This window comes from Mauremys reevesii, linkage group 1 (genome assembly GCF_016161935.1).
Source record: "Mauremys reevesii isolate NIE-2019 linkage group 1, ASM1616193v1, whole genome shotgun sequence".
In the NCBI taxonomy this organism is placed as follows: Eukaryota; Metazoa; Chordata; order Testudines; family Geoemydidae; genus Mauremys; species Mauremys reevesii.
In genome coordinates this window covers 41483878-41496690 of record NC_052623.1, presented here as the reverse complement: position 1 = coordinate 41496690, position 12813 = coordinate 41483878, and the positions used below count along the sequence as shown (strand labels likewise).

General features: G+C 42.6%; 1 long non-coding RNA gene across 1 annotated transcript in view; it reads right to left on the bottom strand.

The window, feature by feature from the left end:
- Positions 1–8024, bottom strand: part of LOC120368931 — an 82458-nt gene extending 74434 nt beyond the window's left edge. Inside the window, exons 1-2 of the long non-coding RNA XR_005582852.1 lie at positions 8006–8024; positions 4138–4171 (exon numbers count right to left, since the gene is read on the bottom strand). This is a non-coding gene — a long non-coding RNA (uncharacterized LOC120368931). The remainder of the gene's footprint in view (positions 1–4137; positions 4172–8005) is intronic.
- Between the last annotated feature and the right edge of the window lie 4789 nt (positions 8025–12813).

Genomic DNA, 12813 nt, shown 5'->3' with positions numbered 1-12813 from the left:
TCACCACCATCCTGCCTGTCACTCAGGCCTGTAACCTAGGTGTCATCTTTGACCCAGACCTTTTTCTAGATCCTCATATATGCTATGTCTAAATCTTAGAGAGATTATGCAGAAAGGATCTTAGAGATATGGCTTTTCCGATCCATCCCCATAGCTAAAACTCTAGTCCAGGCTCTCATCATTGTATATCTCACTGCAACAGCCTTTTCTCTGGTCTTGCCAAATGCAATCTTGCCCCACTCATATCCATTCAGAATGCTGCTGCAAAAATAATTTTCCTGTCATTTTTTCATTCCTCTCTTTGCACCCCTCTACTGGCTTCCCCTTCTCCACTGCATCAATATAAGCTGCTTGCCTCTACTTTCAAGGCCCTTCCATATGTACCTCCACCCTACCCATCATCTCTCATTCACTATCCAAAACCTGGATCCCACCTCTGATCAGCTCAGGATGCATGGCCGGCTTTAGGCCTATTCCACCAATTCCCCCGAATCGGGCTCCGTGCCCAGTGAGAATCCCTTCTTTGGCTAGAGGCGCCTTTTTAATTTTTACTCACCTTGCGGCACTCCGGGTCTTCAGCGGCACTTCGGCGGCGGGTCCTTCAATGCCGCCAAAGACCTGGAGCAAGTGAAGGACCTGCCACCGAAGTGCCGCCGAAGACTCGGAGCACTGCCCGGTGAGTACAAGCCCCACGTATTTTTTTTTTTAAGTGATCCTGCCGGAGCCCCATCGAAACTGTTCAAATTGGGCCCCGCGCTTCCTAAAGCCGGCTCTGTCAGGATGTTAGCCTACATCACCCTCTTGTTAAATTTTCAAACAAGTATTGTTGTGCTTTCTCCCTTGCTGCCCCCTCATGCTTAGAAGGAGCTTCACATAAATATCAGCAAAGCTATCTCATTGTCCTCCTTCAATCCCTTCTCTTTTGCTATGACACCTACAAAAAACTTGACAATGGTTAGGCCCCTGGTACACTAAGCCTCTACCCATCATGCTGACCAATAGCATCTCATTGTTTCTTTATACTACCCTGCTGGTCTGTCTGTCTATCCATCTGTTGTCTCTTGTCTTAAACTTGAATTGTAAACTCTTAGGGGCAAGGGCCATATTTTAGTTTTATTTGTGCAGTGCCTATGCAGTATGGGGTCCAGGTGTATGACCAAGGCTACGATAATACTACTGATAAATAAATTTTTGAAGCATCTGCTAGCACGAGACATGGTTGCCTTCAATTCTTCCATTTCTCCCTTTAATCCTGTAGACTATCATTCCAGAGGCAAAACAATTACGATTTATGCACTTAAGGAGGTTCAAGAGGCACAGGAACAAAATAAATTCTATGGAACTGAAAGTGTTTCACCTTGTCTCAGACATGTTACCAGGTTTTTGTAGCGAGGCAACATTTTAGTAAGGATTGAGCAATGGAAGAATGGTACTGCAATGCAAAAGTGATGAGATACGTCAACAGTAGTTCATGCTTGAAACAATGACAGCCAGACTCTCCTAGGCTGTCTGTTTGAATCTAGGGTAGGGGAGGCTCAGGCCCACCCTGTGTTCTAAGGGAGGAGTCACAGAAACAGGACAAAAGTGATTTCTTGGGACAACAAATGAAAAAACAGGGATGGGGTACTGGATGGGGGCACTGAGCAGAGAACTCCAGATAGTTCCCAAAGCTCTGTGAAGGAATTCTGGGAATCAGTGGTCACTGCATAAATGAACTCAGTTTGAACTTGTGAAATAATGAGAGAATGGAAGTATGCCACACATCGAGCTCCCTTTTCCTGGACTGCTGGATACCCATCTTGGCTAGCACCAAAAGGAGATCGATGAGGAAGTCTCATGACTTCATGGGGCCATCAACGGGGTGTGCAAGGATGAAGAGACGTGTGAATAAGTGCAGCCACAAGCTCAGAGAGAAAGGCAGAGTACAAGGGTGTTTTTTTACCTTCTTGCACACATGGAAAACTACACATGGGATGTGCAGCTCCATGTGCTGGGCAAGTGTCACAGGGTGCACCCAGCTGAAGGCCAAGTGGTCTCAGTTTCTGGTGACCAGCCTGACCATCTGCAACAAGATGGGGGAAAAAATCCGCTCTATTCTATCCTATATGGTATTATCCTTATTTTAGAGATGGGGAACTGGGGCAGAGAGACAACATGACTTGTCTAAAATCCCACAGGGCCTAGGTAGAACACGGATCTGCCAAATCACCTGCTAGGTACCTAACCATTGGACCAACCTTCCTCTCACAATGGGCAAGTAGGTAGCGGAAAATAAACTACAGAAGGAAGACAAAATTCTCACACATAGAGTGTGTGAGTTCCTTTCATGAGTTCCTTTCGTGAGTTCCTTTCATGAGTTCCTTAGGCTTGTAGCTTACAGGTACAGGTATTTACGACAAGAGGCATAGGTATAAGTTAAGGCAATAATGCAATGAGTCTACAAGCCTCAAGGCCTGTAAGACAATAGCTTAGTTGGACTACTTCAGGCATAAGCCCCAGAAAGCCTTAAGTATAGGCAGCTAACCAACAGTAACACTAGATCATAAGGTATCACAAAATAGAACGCTGTAATGAGTAAACTGCTGACAAGCAACCACAAAATACTAGTTTATACCAGCTTGGGATATTTTAAGTTAGGGACATCAGCAGATGTCTGACCACAAGAATGTCATGGTAACTAATTGACGTCTATGCTAATAAGCTTGAGGTAAAAGGATTAATAACCTATGGGAGAAGGGCATCCCCACATCAGTAGGGTTAGGAACTACAAATCAGGGAAAAGGGCTGAAACCCCTACTGAATATGCATTAAGCGTAGTGGTGTCAGTATAACACATTATAAAAGCTGTATCTTGGCCAGCGTGCCTCAGGTGATGACAGGATGATGACTAGTGAGGGGAAAGATGAGAAAGATGTTAACTAACACTTCAGGGTATTTTGCAAGGGATGGTGTAAGTATATGGATGCTTAGCTCATTCTGTATTATATCTCCCTACCTTGCTGGGTTGGAGCATTTGTGAATTTGCTAGCAGTATTAATAAAACTATCATAAATATAGAGTGTAATTTCCTAAGTGCGAGTGTTGCAACCATGCACAACAGGGATCCCAACTAAACAGTAATGCTACTGCCGTGGGCTTCTTTGTTGTCCCCTCCCTCCAGGATTTTAAATGCAATTATATTATGGTCACTATTACCAAGCCGTTCAGCTCTATTCACCTCTTGGACCAGAACCTGTGCTCCACTTAGGACTAAAACAAGAATTGCCTCTCCTCTTGTGGGTTCCAGGACTAGCTTCTCCAAGACACAGTCACTTATGGTGTCAAGAAACTATGTCTGCATCCTGTTCTGAGGTTACATGTACCCAGTCAATATGGGGATAGTTGAAATCCCTCATTATTATTGAGTTTTCTATTTTTATAACCTCTCTCATCTCTCAGAGTATTCACAGTCACCATCCTGGTCAGATGGTCAGTAGTATATATCTTCTCCTATATTCTTATTCAAGCATGGAATTCCTATCCATAGATATTCTATGGTACACTTTGGCAATGTCTGCACTACCACTTATGTTGGTATAACTTATGTTGCTCAGGGGTGTGAATAAGTGACCCTCAAGTGACATAAGTTACACCAACCTAAGCGCTGGTGTGGACAGCACTATTTTTGTGGGAGAGCTTCTTGCGCCGACATAGCTTCTGCTGCTCATTGGGGGTAAATTAATTAAGCCAATAGGAGAGCTCATTCCTTTCGGCTTACAGCAGCTACATTAGAGAGCTACACCACTGTATGCTCACTAGTGTAGCCATAGCCTTTGATTTATTTAAGATTTTTACTACAGTTGACTCTATGCTTTCTTCCACATATAGTGCCACTCCCCCAACCAGCATAATCTACTCTGTCGTTCCTATATATTTTGTACCCTGGTATTATCGTGTCCCATAATCACCATTCCACCACATTTCTGTGATGCCATTATATCAGTATCCTCATTTAATACCAGGCACTCAAATTCATCTGTCTTAGTATTTCAATTTCTAGCATTTGTACATAAGTACTTATAAAATTTGTCACTTCACATTATGTGATGTAACTGAATGGGACTCTTTTTCATTTGACTGTTTCTCATCAGTTCTTACCTGTACTTGATCATCTTCCATCCTCTCCTTCTTTCTAGGATATAGAGAATCCCCATTAATAGATCCTCCTCACTTGTCGGTTTTCCCCAAGCCCTTAGTTTAAAAACTCCTCTACAACCTTTTAAATTTTATATGCCAGCGATCTGGTTCCATTTTAGTTTAGATGGACCCCTTCCTTCCTATATAGGCTCCTGCTTCCACTAAACTTCCCCAGTTCCTAATAAATCTAAACCCCTCCTCCCTACACCATTGTCTCATCCACGCATTGAGACCCTGCCATTCTGCCTGTCTAAATGGCTCTGCCCATGGAACTGGAAGCATTTCAGACAATGCCACCATGGCGGTCCTGGATTTCAATCTCTTACCTGGCAGCCTAAATTTGGCCTCCAGGACCTTTCTCCTACCTTTCCTGTCATTGGTATCTATATGTACTACAACCATCAGCTCCTACCCAGCACCACACAAAAGCCTGCCTAGATGTCTCAGGAAATCTGCAACCTTCGTACTCGCCAGGCAATTCATTATGCGGTTCACCCAGTCATCACAAACCCAGCTATCTGTATTTATAATGATCAAATCCCCCCTTACTATTAACTGTCTCTGCCTAGGGACGAGGGTTCCCTCCCCTGGAGAGGTATCCTCAGTGCAAGAGGATACCATGACATCATCTGGAGGGAGGGTCCCAACTATGGGATCATTTCCCTCCACTCTACTCTGATGTTCTCCTTCCCCAAGATTTTTATCCTCCTCAACAGCACAGAGGGTATCAGACTGGGGGTGGGATCACGCTACTGTGTCCTGGAAAGTCTCATCTATATACTTCTCTGTCTCCCTTAGGTCCTCCAGTTCAGCCACTCTGGTCTCCAGGGCCTGTACTTAGTCTCCGAGGACCATGACCTCCTTGCACAAATGCACACATATGCCACTTGCTCATAAAGCAGGTAATCATACATGCAGCATTCAGTGTAATAAACTGGATAGTCCCCACTCTGTTGCTGGACTTCTGCCTGCAATCTTTTTATTCCTGCAGCTTTTTTGTTGGGTTTTGTTTCTCTGTTTTGTTTTTTCAGGGGGAGTGGTGTTTATTTCCCTAAATTTAGAGACTATTAATTAGGTGTATCTAGCTCTCCCACTCCCTCACAAAACTCCCTTAGCTGCTCCTGTTTGCTAGCTCCTCTGGTCGCGTAGCAGCTGGCTTTTCAAATTGCTGTTCTCTCTGAGTAGGGGCTACTGGTTAAGGGTTAATCAGTGTAAAGGGCTTACAAATCAAAGCCTTATTAAGAAGCTCTCAGCCTTACCTTACTGGTCATGGAGCTGGGAGACAGGGGTGGGGAGTGGGGAGGATATTGCACATAGGATCATGGCAAGGTTGGGGCAAAAGTCAGGGGCTACTAAGAGCAGGAAGATGTTAAAAGAGAACATGAGTGCAAGGAGTGGGGATGAAGGGTGTAGTGGAGGTGTGAGCTAGAGGTAGAGCTTGTGTGTATATAGAGGGTAGAAGGTAAGGGTAGATGGAACAAAGGAAGGGGAGGTTCCAGTGAGGAAGATGGCTTTGAGGTCCAGAAGAGAGCTGCATGTGAGGAAGGCAATGTACTAACAGGTGGAAGTGCAGAAAGATGACACAAAGAAGAGCTCCGTTAAAAGCAGCCATGGTTTAATGGCAACAGATAAATGAGCATGACAGTGGGAAGGTGAGACTAATGGCAATCAATTCAATGAACAATTCAAATAACAGTGAAATCTTTGCCTATCTTAAACACAAAAAAGAAGCTTATGAGAAGTGGAAGATCGGACAAATGACCAGGGAGGAGTATAAAAATATTGCTCAGGCATGCAGGAGAGAAATCAGAAAGGCCAAATCACACTTGGAGTTGCAGCTAGCAAGAGATGTTAAGAGTAACAAGAAGGATTTCTTCAGGTATGTTAGCAACAAGAAGAAAGTCAAGTAAAGTGTGGGCCCCTTACTGAATGAAGGAGGCAACCTAGTGACAGAGGATGTAGAAAAAGCTCATGTACTCAGTGCTTTTTTTGCCTCTGTCTTCACAAACAACGTCAGCTCCCATACTACTGCACTAGGCAGCACAGCATGGGGAGGAGGTGACCAGCCCTCTGTGGAGAAAGAAGTGGTTCAGGACTATTTAGAAAAGCTGGACGAGCACAAGTCCGTGGGGCTGGATACGCTACATCCGAGGGTGCTAAAGGAGTTGGCAGATGTGATTGTAGAGCCACTGGCCATTATCTTTGAAAACTCATGCCAATCGGGGGAAGTCCCAGATGACTGGAAAAAGGCTAAAGTAGTGCCCATCTTTAAAAAAGGAAGAGGATCAGCGAACTACAGGCCAGTCAGCCTCACCTCAGTCCCTGGAAAAATCATGGAGCAGGTCCTCAAGGAATCAATTCTGAAGCACTTAGAGGAGAGGAAAGTGATCAGGAAATGTCAGCATGGATTCACCAAGGGTAAGTCATGCCTGATTAACCTAATTGCCTTCTATGATGAGATAACTGGGTCTGTGGATGAGGGGAAAGCAGTGGACATGTTATTCCTTGACTTTAGCAAAGCTTTTGATATGGTCTCCCACAGTATTCTTGCTAGGAAGTTAAAGAAGTATGGACTGGATGAATGGACTATAAGGTGGATAGAAAGCTGGTTAGATCGTCAGGCTCAACGGGTAGTGATCAATGGCTCCATGTCTAGTTGGCAGCCGGTATCAAGTGGAGTGCCCCAAGGGTCGGTCCTGGGGCCGGTTTTGTTCAATATCTTCATTAATGATCTGGAGGGTGGCATGGACTGCACCCTCAGCAAGTGTGCAGATGACACTAAACTGGGAGGAGTGGTAGATACGCTAGAGGGTAGGGATAGAATACAGAGGAACCTAGACACATTAGAGCACTGGGCCAAAAGAAATCTGATGAGGTTCAACAAGGACAAGTGCAGAGTCCTGCACTTAGGATGGAAGAATCACATGCACTGCTACAGACTAGGGAACAAATGGCTAAGCAGTAGTTCTGCAGAAAAAGACCTAGCGGTTACAGTGGATGAGAAGCTGGATATGAGTCAACAGTGTGCCCTTGTTGCCAAGAAGGCTAAAGGCATTTGGGGCTGCATAAGTAGAGGCATTGCCAGCAGATTGAGGGATGTGATCATTCCCCTCTATTCGACATTGGTGAGACCTCATCTGGAGTAGTGTGTCCAGTTTTGGGCCCCACACTACAAGAAGGATGTGGAAAAATTGGAAAGAGTCCAGCGAAGAGCAACAAAAATGATTAGGGGGCTGGAGCACATGATTTATGAGGAGAGGCTGAGGGAACTGGGATTATTTAGTCTGCAGAAGAGAAGAATGAGGGGAGATTTGATAGCTGCTTTCAACTACCTGAAAGGGGGTTCCAAAGAGGATGGATCTAGACTGTTCTCAGTGGTACCAGATGACAGAACAAGGAGTAATGGTCTCAAGTTGCTGTGGGGAAGGTTTAGGTTGGATATTAGGAAAAACTTTTTCACTAGGAGGGTGGTGAAGCACTGGAATGAGTTACCTAGGGAGGTGGAGGAATCTCCATCCTTAGAGGTTTTTAAGGCCCGGCTTGACAAAGCCCTGGCTGGGATGATTTAGTTGGGGATTGGTCCTGCTTTGAGCAGGGGATTGGACTAGATGACCTCCTGAGGTCCCTTCCAACCCTGATATTCTATTATTCTAATGAAATCAGCCCAACACAATGGGTACAGAGATGGGAGCAATTAAAATAAACCTCCACAATAGTTATTAAATATAGCCTAGGAGCATAGTAACCAATATGAGTGAGAGTGGGCAGATTATCTTGAGCAGGATGGCTAGAGAATTTTCAAAAAACAAAATAAAAATATACTTCCTACCTCTGCCCTGTACCTTCATGCCTGAGGCTTGTAACTTGAGAAAAAAGCGCAGACCACTTAAGGTGCATCACTATGAGCAAATGGGTAGAATATGTAGTTACCCAAAGTTAGACATTTACTGTGGTAGTCATTAAAATATTTACAATTGTCATTGCAGATAATAAACATGACATGGTATTCACTGAGAAGGAGAAATTGATGGCTATTTAAGCACAATAAGGAGTTTTTAAAATATAACGGGAACAGAAAGAATCCTGACAATGGTATTGGTCCATTACTAGGTGGAAATGGGAAAAATATCAGTAATAATGCAGAAAAGGTAGAAATGTTCAATAAATATTTCTGTTCTGTATTTGGAGAAAAAACAGATGATATAGTCTCATCATATGGTGATGATAACATTCTTTCCATTCCACTAGTAGTTCTGGGGGATGTTAAACAGAGACTCCTAAAGTTAGACATTTTAAAATCAGCAAATCCAGATAACTTACATCAAAGAGTTTTAAAAAAGCTGTCTCAGGAGTTCACTGGACTATTAATGTTGATTTTCAATAAGTCTTGGAGCACTGGGGAAGTTCCAGAAGACTACAAGAAAGCTAATGTACTCGTTTTTAAAAAGGGTAAACGGGATGTCAGCCTGGCATCAATCCCAGACAAGATAATGGAGTGACTGATATGGGACTCGATTAATAAAGAACTAAAGGAGGGTACTTTTTTTGCGAACTGGTAATATAAACACTATTTGTGACAACGTTGAGAAGGTATATGTGGAGGCCAGCAAGACAGTGCTTGGCTATAAGAGAAGAGAGCGGAAAGTATGGATTTCAGATCATACATACAAACTCATTGAGGAAAGGAAGATAGCAAAATTATGTATGCTGACTGGAAGTGGTGAACAACAGAAAGCTGCGAATGAAGAATACAGGGAGAAAAACAAGGCTGTGAAGAGAAGTGTTCGAAAAGATAAAAGGGATTATATTACCAGTCTGTCAAGAGAGGCACAGTCAGCAGCCGTGCGGGGCGACACAAGAACTGTGTATAGAATCACGAGGACTTTGACAGGAGGGTTCAGCAATAGGTCAACAGCGGTTAGAGGAAAGGATGGGAGAATATTGATAGAAGAGAAAGAACAAATTAATTGATGGGCAGAGCATTTTAGAGAGACTCTAAATAGACCAAATCCTGAAGAGGTAGTTGAAATAAAGGAAACGAGTTTTCAGATGGAGGTAGAACAAGGGCCTATCACAGAGCGAGAGATAGAAGAGGCCATTAGACAGACAAAAGAAAATAGGGCACCAGGCGAAGACAGAATAACCGCAGAAATGCTAAAAGCCGATCTGAATATGAGTGCCGGGATTCTAGAGGAGCTATTCAACAAGGCATGGGAAGAAGAGAAAGTACCTGAAGCATGGAAGAAAGGTATCATTGTGAAATTACCAAAGAAGGGTGATTTGTCTTTGTGTGATAATTGGAGAGGTATAAACCTGTTATCAGTGCTCGGGAAGGTTTTCTGCAGAGTACTGTTACAGAGAATAAGACAAGCAGTAGAAGAGGTCCTGAGGGAAGAACAAACAGGATTTAGGAGTGGGAGAGGATGCGTTGATCAGATATTTGTATTACGTATGATAATGGAACAATCCCTTGAATGGAACTCGCCACTGTTCATTAACTACCTTGATTTTGAGAAGGCATTTGATAGCGTCCACCATCCATCTCTCTGGAATATCCTAAAAACATATGGATTCCCTCAGAAAGTTATTAACATCCTCAAAGATATGTATGCCGATAATAAATGTTGTGTTCGCCATGAAGGACAGCGGAGCGAGTGGTTCCATGTGAGAACGGGAGTTAGACAAGGATGTGTTATTTCGCCCATCCTATTTCTTGTGGTTATAGACTGGGTGATGCGGAAAGCCACCGAAGATAGGCCAAGAGGGATCGCATGGGGACCCTCTGGTCATATTGAAGATTGTGACTTTGCGGATGACATCGCCCTGATTTCAAGCTCTCAGATGGACCTCCAAGAGAAGACTGATAGAGTAGGCAGAGCAGCAAGGTGCATGGGACTTAATATCCACGCCGGTAAGAGCAAAACAATGAAAGTAAAAACAGCCAGCTCGACGACGACAGTAGTATGTGACATAGAATTGGAGGAGGTGAACGATTTTAAATATCTTGGTAGTTACATATCGGCTGATGGTAATATTCAGAAAGAGATATCTACCAGAATCGGTCTTGCAGCAACTGCATTCTATAGACTTCAGAACATTTGGAGGTCGGCCATCTTGCAAATGAAAACCAAGGTAGAGATCTACAGGTCGAACGTCCGCTCTGTGTTGCTTTATGCGGCGGAAACATGGAGGACCAACAAGAAGATAGAAAGTCGGTTTCGGGGTTTTGAAGGAAGGTGTCTTAGGCGAATTCTTAACATACACTGGCCGCAGCGTATCACCAATGTTGAAGTGAGCCGATTAACGGGCATTAACAACATAGTGGATGAAGCCAAACAACGAAGATGGAGATGGTTGGGGCATGTGTTGAGAATGGGTGCTGATAGACACCCTCATATTGCCCTACGATGGACACCACAAGGAAGAAGGAGGAGAGGTAGACCATTAGGGACGTGGCAAAGGACCATTGAAGAGGAAATGAAAGGCATGGGAATGAAGTGGGATGAAATTTGCTGCCTCGCTCAAGAACTAAATGAATGGAGGAGAATGGTTGATGCCTTATGCTCCACTGAGAGTGAATAAGAGGAAGAAGAAGAAGAAAGGAGGGTAATGAAATTAATGCAAATCAACATGGGTTTATAGAAAATAGATTCTGTCAAACTAACTTGATATCCTTTTTCTGATGAGATTACAAGTTTGGTTGATTAAAGGTAATAGTGTTGAAGTAATATACTTAGACTCCTGGAAGGCGTTTGTCTTGGTACTGCATGACATTTTGATTAAAAAGCTAGAATAATATAAAATGAACATAACTCACATTATATAGATTAAAAACTGGCTAACTGATAGGTCTCAAGATGTAATTGTAAACACAGAATTGCCATCAAGCAGGTCTGTTTCCAGTGGGGTCCCTCAGGTTCTTGGCCCTCTGATATTTTTATTAGACATGGAAGAAAAGATAAAATCATCATTGATAAAGTTTGCAGATGACACAAAAATTGAGGGAATAGTAAATAATGAAGAGGACAGGTCAGAGTGATCTGGATTGCTTGTTAAACTGATGGACTCAAACAGTATTTGTTTGAATATGGCTAAATATAAATGTATACCTCCAGGAACAAACAATGTAGGCCACACTTACAGGATGGGGGACTCTATCATGGGAAGCAATGATTCTGAAAAAGATTTGGGGGTTGTGGTAGATAATCAGCTGAACATGAGCTTTGAATGTGACACTGTGGCCAAAAGAGCTAATGCTATCCTGGGTTGCATAAACAAGGGAATCTCAAGCAGGAGAGAGATATTATTTTACCTGTGTATTTGATGCTGGTTTGACTGCTGTTGGAATACTGTGTCTAGTTCTGGTGCCCACTATTCAAGAAGGATGTTGATAAGTTGGAGAGGGTTCAGAGAGAAAACTCAAGGAGCTCAATCTATTTAACATAACAATGAGAAGATTATGGGGTGACTTGATGAAGTCTGTAAGTGTGCACATGGGAAACAAATGTTTAAGAACAGGCTTTTCAATCTAACAAAGAAAAGTATAACTCAATCCAATGGCTGGAAATTGAAGCTAGAAAATTCAAACTGGAAATGAGGCATAATTGTATTTAACACTGGGAGTAATTAACTATTGGAACAATTTACCAAGGGCTGTGGTGGATTCACCGTCACTAACAATTTTTAAATCAAGTTTGGATGTTTTTCTAAAAGATCTGCTCTAGGAATTACTTTGGGGAACTTCTATGGCCTGTGTTGTACAGGAGGCCAGACTAGATGATCACAATGGTCCCTTCTGGCCTTGTTATCTATGAATGTAGTACTCCCTAGATTAAGAATAGAGAATACATGTAAATCCGAATTATCTTGAGAGACATTTGAAACACTTAAATAATCATAAGTTTAGCTCAATAGCATTTATTCCTGTATGATTTTCAGGAACATAGATGATTTTTAGTCTCTGAATTTTAGGTCAGCTTTACTTTTACTGTAAATATCATGTAACACTTTCTGCTTTAAAGATTTGAATAGCAACTCCTATAGAGAGTTCAATAGCTGCATTCTATCTTGGCTATGCTTTGTTTTCTGCATTCTTCTTGTCAGTATGATTAAGGATTTTTTGTCATGAACACTGTTTATATTTTGCAGTATATTTTTTCCATAATTTACTGAGGGGGAGAGGAGAGCGACCTTTCATCGTTGGGGAAATCTTGTATATGATGACTAATTGACTTATCTGAAGTGATTACACTGAACAGCAGTATTTGACCTTAATTTAGTATGCAGATAACCAAATTCTGCAGTTAACTAATGTGCAGTCTCCTGGGACAGGATTAGGACAATATGGTTCTTATATGCATAACAACACTTGGCACTTGTCCATTCTAGTATTGTATTGAGTGGATTATGAAAATAAGAATCTAGATAAGTGCCTAGGCACTACACTGGTAAATGCTTTAGAAGTGCCATTGATAATCAGTGTGGAGTGGACTGTATTCCATATTTCACACCACCTACTAAAATTATAGTCATAGTCACACTTCATGCTGGTTCTCTGATAAAATGGTGGCAGCATCATTCAAATCTAAACTGTGTCTGAAGGATCATTTCTTCAAGAACATCAGGATTGTGACTGGC